Source organism: Dama dama, chromosome 17, assembly GCF_033118175.1.
Source record: "Dama dama isolate Ldn47 chromosome 17, ASM3311817v1, whole genome shotgun sequence".
NCBI lineage: Eukaryota > Metazoa > Chordata > Mammalia > Artiodactyla > Cervidae > Dama > Dama dama.
In genome coordinates this window covers 51,738,599-51,756,491 of record NC_083697.1, presented here as the reverse complement: position 1 = coordinate 51,756,491, position 17,893 = coordinate 51,738,599, and the positions used below count along the sequence as shown (strand labels likewise).

Here is a 17,893-nt window from a genome sequence, read left to right as displayed (position 1 = left end):
TAAAAACAAAATGGGAAGTAGAATGGAAGGATGGAGAGACCCCAGGACCTGACAATCATTTGTGACATCACTTGAGCCTGGAACCAGCCACGCACAAAGGAGACAACCCCTTAGCTTTTTAGGTACTTAAGTCAATGAATTCCCTTTTTTATGTTTGTTTAAATATTTTGCTAGGGATTCTTTTACTCAATATTGAAATAATAAGACTTAGACATGGTTCTAACATAGTGAAAGTATTTTTAAAATACAAAACACATAGGCTATTCCCCCAAGAAATTTACATGGTAGATAAAATAGTATATATGGTACCCAGGGGTAGACATTCATTGTTATGAATTAAACAACCTGCCACTCTGATAAGTTTTCATGAAAATGAAGAATATAGAGCCTGACAAGTTCTCATTGTTTCATAGGAAAAATAACTGGGATTACCCAAGGTCCCACTTTTAATCCTGGCTACTGAGTACAAAAAGGACCCATTTCAATGATGATGTGAGAACCTTGTTAGAGCAGATTTAGAGAGACCTTGAAACCTCCACCCACCACCATCATTTCTGGCTTTATTGTTCACAGTGCATGGAACTTTAGATTCTGAATTCTAAATTCTTCAGAGTAAAGACCTAACACTGGAATCTCAGCTACACAAAGTGCAAAGACTGTCAGAGATGCTACATAAATTATACACAGCAGCAGTGATGAGAGGAAGGCATTACAAAGAAATTGTGCTCCTCGGAGTTTTATGAACATAATATTTCAAATCAAAACTAGACAATCTGGGAAACAATTTGTACTACATAAGAATGGTAAAACTGGGGAGTTAAAGTCTGTGTTTCTAATATGTTATGATTAACCTAGGAATGGAAATAGAAATTTTATGATCTGTATCACTCTCCCTCGGTGGAATAATGCCTCGTACTTATTTTTGTAAACTATATGGAAACTAATCTTCAGATTAAAAGCCCACACCTTTCCATGGAGCCATTTCTTCTATGTTCTATATATTTAGAAAATTGGCATGTAAACTAATAAGATAAAAACTTTACAACATTTTGAAAGGTATTCAGTTTTGATGTTCTAGTTTGGAGAAAAATTGAAATTACAAAGATATGCTATTTTTCAAAGTATGGCAGAAAACAGTACAAGCAAAACTGGAAGATCATAAAAGATATGTATAAAAGATGAACAAATGGAAGGTATAGACATAAATCAAATGGCTTTGCTATCCTCTAAAGCAATGGTCCCCAACATTTTTGGCATCAGAGACCGGTTTTGTGGAAGACAATTTTCCACAGATCAGAGGTGGGGAGTATGGTTTTGGGATGATTCAAGTACATTACATTTATTGTGCACTTTATTTCTAATATTATTATACCAGCTCCACCTCAGATCATCAGGCATTAGATCCCAGACTTTGGGGACCCTACTCTAAAGCTTTCTCCATTTTCTCCCTCTACTTCCCCCTAGCCAAAAAAAAAAACATTGAAATGGCCCATAATTCTTCCCATATGGTCCCATCACTTCATGGCAAATAGATGGGGAGACAATGGAAACAGTGACAGACTGTTTGTGGGGGGCTCCAAAATCACTGCAGATGGTGACTACAGCCATGAAATTAAAAGACGCTTGCTTCTTGGACGAAAAGCTATGACCAACCTAGACAGTGTATTAAAAAGCAGAGACATCACTTTGCGACAAAGGTCCATTGAGTCAAAGTTATGGTTTTTCTAGTAGTCATGTACGGATGTGAGAGTTGGACCAGAAAGAAGGCTGAGTGCCAAAGAACTGGTGCTGTCAAATTGTGGTGCTGGAGAAGACTCTTGAGAGTCCCTTAGACAGCCAGGAGATGAAACCGGTCCATCCTAAAGGAAATCAACCCTGAATATTCACTGGAAGGACTGATGCTGAAGATGAAGCTCCAATACTTTGGCCACCAGATGTGAGGAGCCAACTCATTGGAAAAATCCCTGATGCTGGGAAGATTGAGGGCAGGAGGAGAAGGGGACAACAGAGGATGAGATGGTTGGATGGCACCATTGACTCAATGGACATGAGTCTGAGCAAGCTCCAGGAGATGGTGCTAAAGGACAGGGAAGCCTGGCGAGCTGCAGTCCATGGGGTCTCAAAGAGTGGGACACAACTGAGTGAACAACAAGAACAACAAAGGGGAGTTACTTTTACCCTGTAAATTGTCCAAGTGACCCCTCACTTTTTGTGGCATTTAATAAAGTGAGATAAAGAGAAAAGACACTCAGAAACAAAGGGGGCAAAGCATGTCAGCAACTTTCCTATCCATTGTCTCGTCATAAAGTTTAGCCCATCACAAGCATTAACACTGGTTTGACAAAATTATTTATGTATTAAAATTTTTCAATGACATCCTCCTGAGAAAAGAAGGAGAAATATTATTTTTTATTTCAGTGTGGGGATAAAAAGAACATGATAAGATGACTGCTTACTGGAGGTCAGATAATGCAAATGACTTAAGATGAGTTATCCCCCATCTCCCATTAACAACCTGCACCTTCTCCTGGATTTGATACCTCAGTTAATATCACACCCACATGGCCCCTCTTGCTGAAATTGTCAGAGTTAAGCAAAACCCCCTCTGCTCCTTCCCGTCTGATACAAGTTATCACTAATTGCTACTGACTTGGCCCTTCTCTGACCCCACAGCCATAATCTTGGTCCATCCTTGTATCTCAGCAGGACATCAGAAATTCAGTCAGTTACCAACCCATCATACTTCTGAGCATCGCATTGTGCCAGATTCTGAGCAAAGGGCAAGCAGTTCTAGAGAAGAAATTACAGGATGTCCTGCTCCAAAAAAAAAGATGAAAAAGAAACTTATAGTCTCAAGGGGAAGATAGAAAGTATATGAAAGTGCTACAATAAAAGTAAAAAGAGGTTGCTGTGACTGCACAGAGTTCAGGCTTCCATTCGTTTTTTCACTGACAAATATTTTCATGTTGAACAAACTATGCCAGGCATTAGGCTAGCACAACTGGAGAGCAATTGTGATCAAGACCATTAAGTTTATATTCTACCCATGAAGCTTATACTTTCATGGAGGTTACAGACCAAAATTTGCATAGACAAGGAGATAGATGACAGGTAAGTAGGTAGGTAGGGGTGTGTGTGTATGTGTGAGAGAGAGAATCAAGTAATATTAATGTCTCTAAAGAAAAATCCATCAAGGAGAGAGATCAGTGCAGGTGTTAGTATAGGCAGTGATCAGAAAATGCATCTCTGAGACAGTCCAATTGGAACTGAGACCTGGAAGAAGGGAGGGAACATGCCAGACAGATACCTCTGCAAAAACTTCCAGGCAGAGTGCACAGTAAGTACACAAACCTGGGATGGAAATGTGCATTTCCCTCCAACCAGGACCCAGGGACCATCTCAGGAAGACGAAGCACATGCTAACTTGAAGAATGAGTGAGTTGCCAGATGGAAATGGAGATGGAGTGCATCATAGCCAAGGGCAGATGCGGGCAGAACTCAGCCAGGAAAAAAGGAACATTTTATTCTGCTGCTCCAAGTGCTTAGAATTACCTAGGTACCAGATAATCTTGGTTCTGGGCCACCAGCTTCCTACCCCTATGAACTCTCCAGGGTTTATGCCTCATCTTTGCTGTATTTAAACTGTCTTTCTACGCCAGCACATCACCCACAAAAGCTGTGATCAGATGCTTCTTATTAAAAGTTGACCCAGTTAGGTTCCACGGTTAAGGCTTTGGCTCTTTTCTATGTGTTTGATTGGCCTGAAGTTCTTGATGAAGGTAAGGGGCTGGACAAACCTCAGACCTGGCCCACAGCCCCCCAATGATGTGCTGGGAACCTCCTTGAGAATGGCCACCCTCCTTTCTGAGCAATAAGTCAAGGCAACGGGTCAGGCCCTGCTTTGCTTCACTGATTCTTTACAAGAATAAACACAGCCTCAGTTTCTCCTTCTGTTATATAAGCACCAATGGTTTGTGCCCTCCTCCAGCTTTCCAGCACCTGAGGAGGTAATTACACATAGTCTGGAAAGCCTGGTGAAGTCCTGCCAGCAAGGCTTCCTGTAAACACCACACTAAACCTTCAGCAGTGGGCAGAGGGTTGCTTTCCATTTAAACGTCAGTGCTCTTTATTTTTTGCTACAGAAGCAATTCAATTGCACCAGAATTCATGACTGGAGGAAAAAAATCACTCCTGATTTTGCTTCCGTGTAATCAAGAAACAGACAGCCCACAGATCTATCCCAGAAGAAGCCAGAAGGGGCCAGGGGAAGCATCACTAGGCAGAAGGAGCCAGATGGGGAGGTGGGGGTGCTGCTGAAACAGCATGAAAAGGAAGATGTGGTTCAACCAGGCCACAAGAGAGGAAAGGAAAGCAGGATCACAGCATGATTAGGCGAACACCCCTCATTACACCCACATTCCCAGGAACAGGAGGCCTGAAGAAGCATCCATAATACCCTGAGCAACTCATCCTCATATGTCTTAAACCAGTGACTTCTTCTCATGATCCCCTTTAGTCAACAGAATCACCCACATCACTGTCACCTTGTTAAGAGCTTGAGTGGCATCCTTGATTCCCCCTGTCCCTCAAAATCAATCAGCCACTAAGTAAGGAACTGGTGATACATGAGGAAGGGCTTTAAAGACAACTTGTAACTGGGCAAATGGGACTGTTTTGCCCAGAAAGTAGCTGAGCCAGATGGCACCAGACTCCTGGAAGGCACCTGCCTGCCCAGAGTTTGCTCCAGTCTCTGACCACCTCACCTGTTCTCCAGATCCTGCTCAAGGCTCCCATTTTCCCATCTGAGGTGTATGCCTGCTTACGAAACCCTGGGCTTTTCACCCAGGGGCCAAGCCCACTGGATGCATTTCAGGCACTGATCCCGCTTTCAGTCTCCTGTCTCACATTGAGGAAGGCACACCAGCTCCTCCTCCGCAGTTTGAATGAGTCCTTCATTTATTTCATCATCTGCAGCTAACAACTAGGTACAGCACTGCTAGGGATTCCCTGGTAGCTCAGCTGGTAGAGAATCCACCTGCAATGCAGGAGACCCTGGTTTGATTCCTGGTCTGGAAGATCCCTTGGAGAAGGGATAGGCTGCCCACTCCAGTATTCTTGGGCTTCCCTGGTGGCTCAGGTGGTAAAGAATCTGCCTGCAATGTGGGAGACCTGGGTTCGATCCCTGGGTTGGGAAGATCCCCTGGAGGGCATGGCAACCCACTCCAGTATTCTTGGCTAGAGAATCCCATGGACAGAGAAGCCTGGTGGGCTACAGTCCATGGGGTCGCAGAGTCAGACACACTGAGCGACTAAGTACAGCACAGCAGCTCAGCACTCCCATGTGTGCCCCATGCCGTTCTGAGCACCAGGGACACGGGTGCATGAGATGGAGATTTCCAGTCCCAGGAAGCACATGTGCTATAAACAGTAGAAGCGTCCATAGAAAAGAAGTGGTGATGGTGTGTCTGATGACTTTAGATAGGTAGTCAAGGAAGACCTCTCAGGAACAGCATCGAAACATGGATACTATCAAGTGTGAAACAGATCGCCAGTCCAGGTTGGATGCATGAGACAAGTGCTTGGGGCTGATGCACTGGGATGACCCAGAGGGATGGGATGGGGAGGGAGGCGGGAGGGGCGATCAGAATGGGGAACACGTGTAAATCCATGGCTGATTCATATCAGGGTATGGCAAAAACCACTACAATATTGTAAAGTAATTAGCCTCCAACTAATAAAAATAAGTGAAAAAAAAAAAGGAAGACCTCTCAGAAGAGGTGGCATTTGTAAGATGAGAAGGAGCCAGTGGGGCAGCAATGTGGGGGAACGAAGTGCAGGAGGCAGAGGTGGGGAGAAGAGTTCAAATGCCCTGGGGCCAGATCAAGTGTATGTGAAAAGCAGAGGGAGCTTGTGTGGCTGGGACAGAAGGAAGGGGGGCCTGGTAGGGGGCAAGGTGAGAAGTTCCTCAGGCACCAGATGTGCTAGGGTCTCCTCAGCTATGGTAAGGATTTAGGGTTTGCACGTGAAATGGGACGGGGACTCAAGTGTCTTGCCACTCACACTGTTCATTGATCCCAGGGTAGATAAGGCGCAATCAGGGAAGCTGGAAGAAGACTTGAGGAGGTACTTGGACTGCAGACATGTTTATTCTCTCCAGGCAGCAGCAGCGAGTCTTCAAAGACTGCTAAGACAGACAAAAGTGGCCCAAGGCCAAGTGGGCACGCAAGCCCAGTGCTACCAAGGTCAGCAATATTGTTGTTTACAGAACATAAGGTATGAGGCCGTGAGAGAGTGGGACAGGAGATCCTGACTGAGCCTGTGTTGTCTGTTAATGTCTCCACAGTCCACCCCTCAGGGTCTTCTGTCCCACTGCTTACACAGACCCGGCCCCCTGTGGCTTCTTTCTGGTGCACATTGCTGCTTGCACCCACATTCCACAACAGTAAGGGCTAAAACAACAAGCCACTAGAGTGCAGGCTACACAGCTACTACAGAGCAAAACCCAATGCCAAGTACTGGACAGGCTGGCCCACCTCTCCTGCACTGTGTCTCCAATCAGGCGTCGCACGTCATGGATTTCTTACTTCCTGCGGCTCCACGTGGAGCATAACAGGGAAATCCATGACAGGCCAGAGGGAGAGTACAAATGCAGCTTTCAACCCTGAGGCCGCTCCCTGTGGTCCTGGCCAGGTGACATGCACACGAGGGGGCCAGGGGCTTGTCACCCAGGGTACAACCTGAAAGTCATGTTGCAGCCTCTCCCCACATAGGGCTAGGAGAGCTACCCAACGCATGGGGCGGGCCTTTATCTTCCATGGCCAAGTCCAGTCCACCATCTGTCCTTGTGCAATCTCCGTTGGGGCTGGCAACAAGATATTACCTTGGGTTCCATAGCCAGGTTTTAGGAGAATATCTGCTATTGCCATCTGCAGCAGCACGATGCAGAAGAGCGTCCACCAAGGCTACTCCACCCCTGCATGGTTTTTCATTGAGGACCCGTAAAAGCCCCCATAGGCATCAGGTCCACCCCTTTAAGGAGAGGGGGAATCAATAGACAGCCACAAGCCTTGTTTTAACAAACCATTGTATTGCTCAATTATGCCTGATGCCTGGTGGGTGATATGGGACATGAAATACCCATTGAATTCCCAGCCTCTGTGCTGAGTCCCGCACTTTCTTTCTGGTGAAATGAGTACCCTAGTCACTCTCTGTAATCAGAGGATGGTCATACATGGCTATCAGTCAGTCAAGCACCTTAAGTGTACAGCTTTGGTCAGCAGCCTTGCATGGCCAAACAGCAAACCTGTAGCCGTATCTACAGTTGTTAAAGTGAAGCTGGCATTCTCTGATAGTGGCAAAGGCCCTACAAAGTCCACTTGCCACCGAGTCAAAGGAACTCTCCTCCTCACCACCTGTCCATCAGTGGCTGCCAGCCTCCAAGGATGAAGAGCTTCCTGGGCATGTGTGGAACAATCATGGCAGGCATCTGCTATTTCTCTCTGAGAAATAGGAAGATCCCACCCTCTGGCAATCGCCTACTTGGTTTTTGTCCCTACTTGATGGTAGGTGCTGGTGTAGCAAAGGCGTCGCCTCATTAGGAGGGACTTGTTCTACCCACATGATTACATTTTTTTAAAATCTGAGGATACAACCTTTACAGTACACTGTCTACATCATAGGATACAGCCTTTATAGTACACTGTTTTATATCTGCAAAAGAATCAGAGATTAGTAGCATATCATCAGTATGATGAAACAGTTTCATTGATGCAGGGCAGTTCCATTCTTCCAAATTTCTTGCAACCATGATATATTGTTGGGCTATGCAAATATCCTTGGAGGAGGACTTGGAATGTACACTGATACCCTTCCCAAGTGAATGCAAACTGATCTTGACTCTCAGCAGTTATAACTATGGAGAAGCAAGCATTAGTAAGTCCACCACATAGTGATAAGTGCCCAGCGCTGTAGTTAACTGGTCCATCAAGCCATGGATCAATGGCATAGCTGCATGCACTGGTGGCACCATTTTATTCAGTTCCTGTAGTCCACAGTCATCCGCCAAGAGCCATCAGGCTTCCGGACAGGCCACACAGGGGAATTAAATGGGCTCTGTGTAGAACATACAATGTCCACTTTTGTTAGCTTGACAATGGTGGCATCTATTTCTTTGTAGCCACCTAGTAGACAGTATTGTCTCATGGTCACTGCCCTCCAGGGTGTCGGCAACACCTGTGGGGGATGCTTGGCATATCCCCTCATGACTGTCTTCACAACATGTACTTGGAGACAGAATTCCCCGACAGAGGTCCACAGCACAAGACCTTGCAAGACTTCTATCTCCAAAATATATTCTGGAACTGGGGACACATACACCATGTACACTTGCACAAAAAGTCGCCCAATTTCCAATGTCAAGGACACAACTTTTACTTCAATGTTTTGGCCACCGTAGCCATCAACATGTGCACTGTGGCCAGGAAACTGTTCTGGTTTGCCATGTAGCAGGCTGCATTCAGCACCCGTGTCAACCAGGGCCATTACTCTTTGTACACTGGTCGGTGACCAGTGAATTACAAATTCCACATGGGGCCTCCAGTCCTCACTTGGGCTCCCTAGGCAGGCACCTTGGTTTGAGCCCTATTCAGAATGAAACGGCATCAGCAGAGACATCTCCAGTTGGCATAAAGCCCCCTATCTGAACCGCCTGTTCCTCATGCTGTGGGTGCTTTCCACATTTACTAAACTGCTGCTCTGGTCTCAATTGCTTCCACAGCTCTAGGAGGACAGCATTAGGTTGCTTGTCAATTTTATTTCTGTCAAGTCCTGCAGCTACCGTTATCAGCCCACATTTGCACCTGTGTCAGCCAGGCAGGGCATTTGCCAGCTTGGCTGCCCTTTGGGGTTTTCACAGCCCTAACCCCTTTAGCCTGACACGGCCCCTTTGTGTTTCTCAAGCTAAGATGGGGTGCCCCAAATAGGGTGTCAGCACAGCAGGCAAGGATCCAAAAGAAGTGGGCAGAGCATTGGTTAAAATGGCATCTTGAATACAGCCAGTAAAACATTCATCATCTGGGCCCCGGGCATTTAGATTAAACATTCCCTGTCTCATGCCCAGTTCTCTCACCACTTGGGTTTACTCAGCGTAAGTGTGCCATTTATTCACGGAATCCAGGAACTCTCCCGCTTTCATCCACATGATGCGGATGGCAGCAGCAATCTATTCCATCAGGCTGAGTGTTTGATTAGGTGCACCCTGCAGGAGTGGCCTGGCATTCTGTAATCTCAGTCCGAGACACCGTAGTCCCCAAGGCCATGCAGCTCTTGTTCTAGCAACTGCACCTGTTGCTCTAATTCCTCTGCCCATCTCTGCAGTTTGCACACTCACGTGGCATCACAGAGAGCATTCTCCATGTTCAACAAAATCCACCCCATAGTGTTGGCGGCAGCACATGCTGCTTTATCTCGCAAGCGAGAGCTCGCCGCTTGTAAGGCTTTTTCAATACTCTTTGTACACTCACGCAGCATCAGGGAGCGCATTCTCCGTGTTCGCCTTCAAGGCAGTCAACAGAACCCACCTCACGGTGTTAGCCGCAGTATGTACGGGCTGCTTTGGCCAGCAAGCGACAGCTCACCGCCTATAATGTCTTTTCAATATTATCCAGTGACCCATTCACCGCCTCCCAGTCTTCCACTGGGACCCAGGCCGAGAGGACAGTGGCCGCCGGGTACCACACGCTCTGTGGCGGCCACTGGCTTCCTCCTTCCATTGGAGCCTCAGGCTCCCCTACCTGCTGGATATCCTGTCAACTGAGCCAGTTGTCTTGCCATTCAAATTGTTCCCTGATCCCAGGGTAGATCAGGTGCAACCAGGGAAGACAGAAAAGACTCGAGGAGCTGTGGGGACTGCAGACATGTTTATTCTCTCTGGGCAGCAGCAGCAGCGAGTCTTCGAAGACTACTGATACACTAAGACAGACAAAAGTGGCCCATGGCCAAGCGGGCACGCAGGCCCAGTGCTACCAAGTTCAGCAATATCGTCGTTTGCAGACCATGAGGTATGAGGCCGTGAGAGAGTGGGACAGGAGAGCCTGACTGAGCCCATGTTGTCAGTTAATTTCCCTTCAGAGAGTGACTTCTCCTCGTTTGGATGTATGTATTTTCTAAAGATCATTACGGCTGCTGTGTAGAAGGCACAAACAGAAGCAGAGATGTTCCCGGAGGCAATCACAGGGTCCACATGAGGGCAGCTGGGGGCTTGGGGATGTCGCCATGAAGATGTGGGTCCTTCCTATAGCTGGCCTGTGTGGCCTTCACCCATCCACAAGGACTTCTTCCTCACTTTTGCCCAGACTATCAGAGCAGCCTCTGAATTCTACCTTTGTACTCCCCAATCACTCCCACATCAGATCAACTCAGAACACCACCTAGCAATACATCCTGAATTACAGCTGTGAAGACTCTGCTCAATACCTATCCCACCCCAGGCTCGCTTCACCCTTATTCACACATCCCCATGACCCAATTTGGGTTAATGAGGTGCACGGGGTATGGCTTCCCAGAAAGCCATTGCTTTTCTGAAACAAACGGTAACGGACTCAGCTGGTACCAGATCTTTGCCCGGTTTTGCCTGTGGTACACACCCCATGCCCGAGGGTGCCTGGGGATGGACCCACATGTTAAGGATGGTGGCACATGGGGCTAGAAGGGGCCTGGTTTCTGGTGGCATCGCTGAGCCCCCAGAGCATCCCTGGATAGCCCCCCTTTGAACACACTGTTAGCAAAGGAATATAAACCTCTACCTGGTTAAGCCAGTATCACTGGATTTCTATCAAAAGCAGAGGAACATCCTCACCAAAGCAAGGAACCTGGGAAATTCATTCACCTGCAGTGACAGGAGGCTTTAGTTCCAAGTGTATGGCCTGAAAACAAAGAGAGAATCAGGCTCTGGGGGACAGGTAAGTCACTCTCTCGTGAGAGGTTTCAGGGCTACCGTCTCGTGACTTCTGGAGGGTGACTGCTAGGCTATCGCACAAACAGACAGATATGCTAGAGAAGACCATTGGGCCAAAGCCCAAGGATGCAGGACACCAGATGGGTTCAATCTGGACGCCTGGATTCCCTCCCTTAAATACAGCGCATCCAGGAAGCATCTAGAAATGGCTCCGAGTGAGTTCAAGCTCCAGAGCAGTCTCCTAAAGACAAACCACTTTCTTCACCTGCGCTGTATCAGAGACCAAACAGAGTCTGGAACACAGACACAAAACTCACCCTCCAGGGTCCAGAAGACCTTCAGAGGGGGAGCCACAAGCCGGATGGAGGATATCGGGCAGACCAGAACATGACAGACCCTGGGTATTGGCCCAGATGCAAGGCAAGCAGCATCTAAAGAGTCTTTGATGGCTGGAAAAGGCAAGGTTTCCCAGCAGGAGGAGAGCAGCACATATGAAAGAGTAGAGATCACGTTCAGATAGATTCCAAGTCAATTGGCCTGGGGTATAGCCTAGGACTCTGCATTTCTAACAAGTTTGGGGTCTACTGGGCCCTTGACCACACTTTAAATAGCAGGAGGTGGAGCCCAGGATTTGGAAGCAGAGCTCTGTGGGGGTAACGGGAGGTGCAGATGTCTTGTGTGTATCTGTGTCTATGTGTCTGCGTGTGTTTGTATGTGTGTCTATGTGTGTGGTATGCACATAGGCAGGCTCATGTTTTGATGGAAGGGGTCAGTGGTAAGAATCAGACAAGTGAGAAATAAAGAAGCTGTAGTTTTAGTGGTCATTCTAATAGTGGGCAAGTTACTTTCATAGAATCTCAAGAACTCCCTGAGGAAAGAGACCCCCTTAGGAGACCTACTGGCTGACATCACCGCAGTGACTGAGGAGAGTGCTCTGGCTCCTGCCTTGGTCTGGGGGCCACAATCCACAGACTCGACTAGAGGCTACCCACACCTCCCCACGCCAGGCAGCTGTAACCAGGACTGACAGCTTGGACCAAGTCAGTTTCTGGATTCTTGGCCTTGACCCAGGAGAGAAACAAATAGACCCCAGGAAAGTCAATGCATTTCTGCAATAGCAAGCTGGTGCCAAGCCATTTTACCTAAATATAAAAAGAAACTTGACCTCAGTCTGAATTCTAAGCCAGCAAACCACCCAGATTGCTTACCTCTCCAATCAGTGAAAACAATAAAGCTATTTTCATTTGAAAGAAAGTAAAACTGCAGAAAGGGCCTGGCATTCTGAAAATTGTTTCAGATTGACTGCGATACCAAGCATGCCCACACTTCTCTAAAACTTAACCTGTACCAGCCATTCCAATACTCAATCACAAGAATGCTTTTTTTTGTTGTTGTTATTGTTCTTAAATGTGGACAGGAAAAAAAAATGAGTAAGAGGAGAGGAAATGGAGAGCTGGATTGGGCTTGTCCTCTGCTTTTGCAAGCCTGTCTGAGACTCTGAAGAAAACACCCTGGTGTCTTCCATCTGCCCTTCTGCTTTTTTAAAGCTGCACCGAACAGTATTTGAATCAACAGAGATAAACAGTACAGAGAGGTGCTTTGGGATGGGTCATGTCTGCTGGATGGAGCACACGGAGCCCAAAGCTGGGACACATTGAGGCTCAGGATTAAACCTGAATGTCCTGTGAAGCCTATATTGCCTTTTTTTATTTTGTTTTTCTTCTTTTCCCAGATTCTGGCATCCTCACAGGAGTCAGCCCGGGATTGAGGCCCAGGAAGGAGCTCACAGGTTCCCTGACTCCATCCTGACTGTGGCCAGAGAGCCAAGTCCAGACAGGAAGACGCACCTGTTTTCTCCTCCAGCCTCATCCAAGGTGCCCCTGGCCACAGACTCCATGCTGGGATAGCAGAGGTCTCGGCTGGTTCTCAGGGGGCATTGATTTCTTCACAAGCCAGAGAAAGTCCCTTCTGTTCTTACCTCTCATTACGGGCATAAATCCATCTACCATGCTGTCAGCAGAGAGCTTGTGCCCATCCATCTTTGTGAAGGAGGGAAGAAATTAAACTTTGGTACAATACAGATAAGAAAATGTCGGAAAGTTAGGGGGGGTTCAAAGCAAATGTACCGAAAAGTGAAATGAGATGTTTTCAAATACTGTTTCTTATCACACTTGTGAATATGGAACTGCTCTGAATCAAAGACATGTTGGGAAAGGAGAGATTCAGGTACCAAGGACTTGCCAAGTTTTCAATCCATTTGTTCTGAAGTTGTCTTCACAGAGAAACCAAGCCTTGCGCATTGCTTCTTGGGGTTCTGGGGCCTCAAATGAAGGTTTTGTTAAATGCACTTCCTGCTCAACTCCAACCTGAAGAACCTTGAGGATGGACAGAGGGGTCTGCAGGGTAAGTCTGATAAGAACCAAAGGAAAAGATTCATTCTCACATTGCCAGTGAATGTAGAAAGGCATTTTCTGTTCAGCCCTTCTGACAAGAAAACATTCAGGAGCTCACCTGAAGATGTGCCCCAAAATGCTATGTTGAAAGAATAAGTTAAAAGTGAGGAAGTAATAGATGAAACTAGGAAAAAGAACAGAGAGAAGGCACACAGAACAAGATAAGATCAAGAAGTCCCATGGAAGGGACTTCCCTGGTGGTCCAATGGTTAAGATTCTATACTTCCAATGCAAGGGGCACGAGTTCAATCCCTGGCTGGGGACGAAGACCCCAAGTGCCACTTGGCACAGCCAAAAGAAAAGGAGAAAAAAAGAAGGCTGGAAGAGAATGGGCCTGATGGAAGTGGGCAGAAGGTTCAGGAGAGAGATGTTTGGGGAGGTGCCCTGAGTCCAGCTCATGGTACATACGACTTCTCCAGATTCCTTCCAGAGAGGCTGGCAGGGGCTATGGGAGCGACAGGGCTGGGCTGTAGTGAAAAGGAGACTGAGAGGTTACTGGAGGCCAGCATCCAGTCCTGGGTGGTGCTGGAACCGCTCTCACAGTACCCATTCTAGAAATGCTTACCGCGTGTCCGCTCTGTGCCGAGGACAATGGTGTGCATTAACGTTCATGCTTGCGTGCTGAGTCGCTTCAGCTGTGTCTGACTCTTTGGGACCCTATGGACCACAGTCCTCCAGACTCCTCAGTCCATGGGATTCTCAAGGCAAGGATACTGGAATGGGTGCCACGTCCTCCTCCAGGGGATCTGCCTGACTCAGGGACCAAACCCACATCTCCTATGGCTCCTGCATTGGAGGTGGATTCTTTACAACTGAGCCACCAGGGAAGCCCAGGTATTAGGGTGCAGTGATGAACAGGAGACCCAGACTTTGCACTTGCAGAGCTGATGATCTATAATAAAGCCTTAAATACATATATATATATTTAAATGTATAAATAGATATGTATATATATTTAAATATGCAAACACGATTGCAAAAAGATTTTACAAAATAGGAAGGACAGCACTATTGAAAAGCTTCTCAGGGACACCTGACCTTATCTAGGGTTTAAGAAAGATCTCCCTGAGGAAATGAAGAAGGAAAATGGAAGAAAGAGAAGAGATGACGAAAAGAGAGTTATTGAATATTTGCTGTGTACACAGCACCGTTGTAAGCCTTCAGCATGTATTAACTCATTTCAACCCTACAACTCTGTGAAACATGTATTGTTATTACCCCCATTTGATCAACAGGAAAATTGGGGCACAGAGATGTTAAGTAGCTGGGCCCAAGGTCACTCTCCCTGGTATTGCTCATGTTTTTAATGTCACTGGCACTGTCTTTAAAAGATTTCAAGTAACTTTTAAAAGGAGGATGTGGAAGACAAAAGCAAATACCGTCTTGAGTTTTCAGTCTCTCCAAGCTCCAAATCACTCTGTCCCACAGGAGAGGCAGCAGCCAGGCCCATAAGGGCTGCCCCAGCAGCAGCAAGGGCTGTGATCAGAGGCTCCCCTTTGCCCTGCAGTGTCTGCTGAGAGTGGACTCTGGGGCCAGCCTGCCTGGGCTCCAGTCCCAACACCGGCCCCCACAAGAGGAGAGGTCTGGGGCAGGAACTCCCCTCTCTGCTTCCATTTCATCATCTGTAAAGTGGGGATGAGTTGAGCCCTTCTATCACAGAGTGGTCTTGAGGATGAGATGAGTCACTCTACGTAAAACACAGGGGACCATCTCGGGTATACATTTAGAGTTGTTTAATATCTCAGAAATTTGCCTGACAGACATGGCCATGAGAGTTCAACACCCTCAAATGTTCCCTGCTCAGCAGAAATCCAAAGTGAAGAACAAGAATTCTCAGGAAAGAGTACAGACGAAGCAGAAGCCCCACAGTGGATAGGAAACCAAGCATCTGCCACCTCTGCCCCTCCCTTCATTCATTCCATCACCCAGCACACACCTGTGAAGAACCTTCACTGTGCCAGCCCCTCTCAGGCAAGTGCAAAGTGTGTAACTGAGGTTAAAAGGAAGTCCAGGAATCTTGAACCCCAAGGGAACTTCCACATTTTACCCCATCCATCAATCACCAAGGTCAGGTAGACGGAGAATAGCTCATTGGTTAAGGCAGGAGCTTGAGAATCAGACAAGAGCTACCGCCAGCCAGCTGTGTGACCTTAAACAAGCTGCTTAACCTCTCTGGGCCCCCATCTCAATATCTGCCAGTGGAGACAGTAATGTCCACCTCTTAAGAGTTAGGGCTTCCCAGGTGGCACAATCCACCTGCCAATTCTGGAGACATAAGAGATGCTGGTTTGGTTCCTGGGTCATCCCCTGGAGGGGGGCATAGCAACCCACTCCAGTGTTCTTGTCTGGAGAATCCCCATGGACAGAGGAGCCTGGCAGGCTACAGTCCATAGGGTTGCAAAGAGCTAAATATGACTGAAGCGACAGAGCACACACACACACACCTCTTAGAGTTACTATAAGCAATAGATGAGTTAAACTATGTTTGGAACTGGGTCTGGCACATAGAAGTGCTCGATGTTGTCATTATTTTCTCACTGAAGTCTATGGTGCTTAAAGGAAACATGTGTTTAGCACTGTGCCCTGTGTATATAGCAAATGCTCAGTAAACAGTAGCTCCTCGCCCCCAGGCAAGGTGGTGTGAGAGTCCTAGGGAAGCCTCTCAGGAAGCCTTCCATTCTAATAGGGAAAGAGCTGCGGGGCAAGGACTGGAGGATGCTTCATGGGAAGGCAGAGTGCTATTCATCATTCGATCATGCAACAAAGATTTATTGAACAGCTGCTAAACTGCTGGAAAGTCAATATCGTAACAGAAGCTAGTGAACATTTGGAAAATAACTGTTATGCAAGGTCCCAGACAAGTGTTCCTGCCGCTCCTGCTCTGGGGCTTCTGCAGAATCCTCGGTCCCCAGGACCCCTTCCAAGGCTTCCATTCCAAAGGGCTGGTACATCTGCACTGCTGGTTGCTAGTGTTTGAAAACTCCCCCATGCTCCCCCTCCGTAGGCTAATGGAGAAGAAAGTGAAAGTGTTAGTCGCTCAGTTGTGTCCAACTCTTTGCAACCCAACCCCATGGACTGTAGCCTGCCAGGCTCCTCTGTCCATGGGAGTCTCCAGGCAAGATTACTGAAGTGGGTTGCCATTCCAGAGGATCTCCCCCCACCCCAGGGACTGAATCTGGATCTCCTGCATTGCAGGCAGATTCTTTACCATCTGAGCCACCAGGGAAATGGAGAAGATGAACAAGCAAACAGTGAATTGCCAAACAGTGTGACAAGAGCCAAAACAGCGCTGCTCACAGAAATGAGGAGGACGGGGCCGACTCCACCTCGTGGCTGGGGTTTCACAGCTGGCTTTACCCAAGAGGTGTTGCGAAAACCAGATACGACTGGGACAAGCAGAGAAACAGCATCCCAGGGAGAGGGAACATCAGTGGTAAGGTGCAGAGTGAAGGAAGGAGCGTATCCTCTGAGGAAACACAAGATCACAGAGCACTTGTTAGCATCACGGGCAAGCACTCTGGAAAGATGGGCAGAGGCTAAGTGTTGGCTGGCCAGGGATTCAGTGAGGTGTCAAGGAAAAACAAGAATCTGGGGAGTACGTTTGATAACAAATAACCCTATCAGAGAAGTGGGAGATGGACGGGGGAGGCAGGAGGCTGAAAGCAGAGATGTTGATTGCAGAAATCCAGGGTGAGAAAGCTGAGGCTCCCAATCTGAGTAAGGAGATGAAAGTCAGGAGGGGAATTACAAAAGAGGCAGAAAGGATGGATGTGGCAACTGAAAGGATGAGGATAAATGAGATGGAGCAGTCAAGGAGGACAGTCAGCTTCCTACCTGATCACGCGGTGCACAGGACACCATTCCCCAAGCCAGGGCAGCCAGCTGTGAAGGGTGACATCCCATGACAGACACAGATGGGATGGAGGTTGTGCAGCCAAGCATCCCTCCTGAGATGTCCTCCAGAGGGACTTGTCACAAATGTAAAAAAAGATTACATCACTTCTATCTTTAAATCTTAAAATGGCCCCTGTCCCACTCGGAATAAGTTCTAAGCCCTGATTTTCTCGGTCACATAATCAGGGCCAGCACCTCTAAGGCCTCAGCACCGACCCCCGTGTCCTGGCTTCCTGAACTTCAGCTGCACTGACCTCTTTCTCATCTTGAACCAGACCAAGCTCATTTCTGCTCCTAGGCGCTGACACTTTGCTGTCCTTTCCATGTAATTTGCACTTTTCTCCATTTTTCTTGTTGTTCAGGGCGCCTCTCAGCTTTCCCTGGCCACCCCATCTGATGTTACCCACCCACCGACACCCTCCCAGCTAGTCTCTAATGTCATTCTTTCCTTTTCTTTCAAGTATGAGATGACCTCAGGTCTGTCTCTGTTTAGTCCCTCCCATTAGGATAGAAAAGTCATGAGGATAGAGGGAGGGTCTGTCCTTCATCCTGGTGTTCCTAACCCCCAGAATAGCCTGGCTCGTAAGAAATC

At 47.4% G+C, this 17,893-nt stretch overlaps 1 pseudogene; it reads right to left on the bottom strand.

The window, feature by feature from the left end:
• LOC133071844 (large ribosomal subunit protein uL1-like) overlaps positions 1-8,541 on the bottom strand; it is a 46,639-nt pseudogene extending 38,098 nt beyond the window's left edge.
• Positions 8,542-17,893: the final 9,352 nt, after the last annotated feature.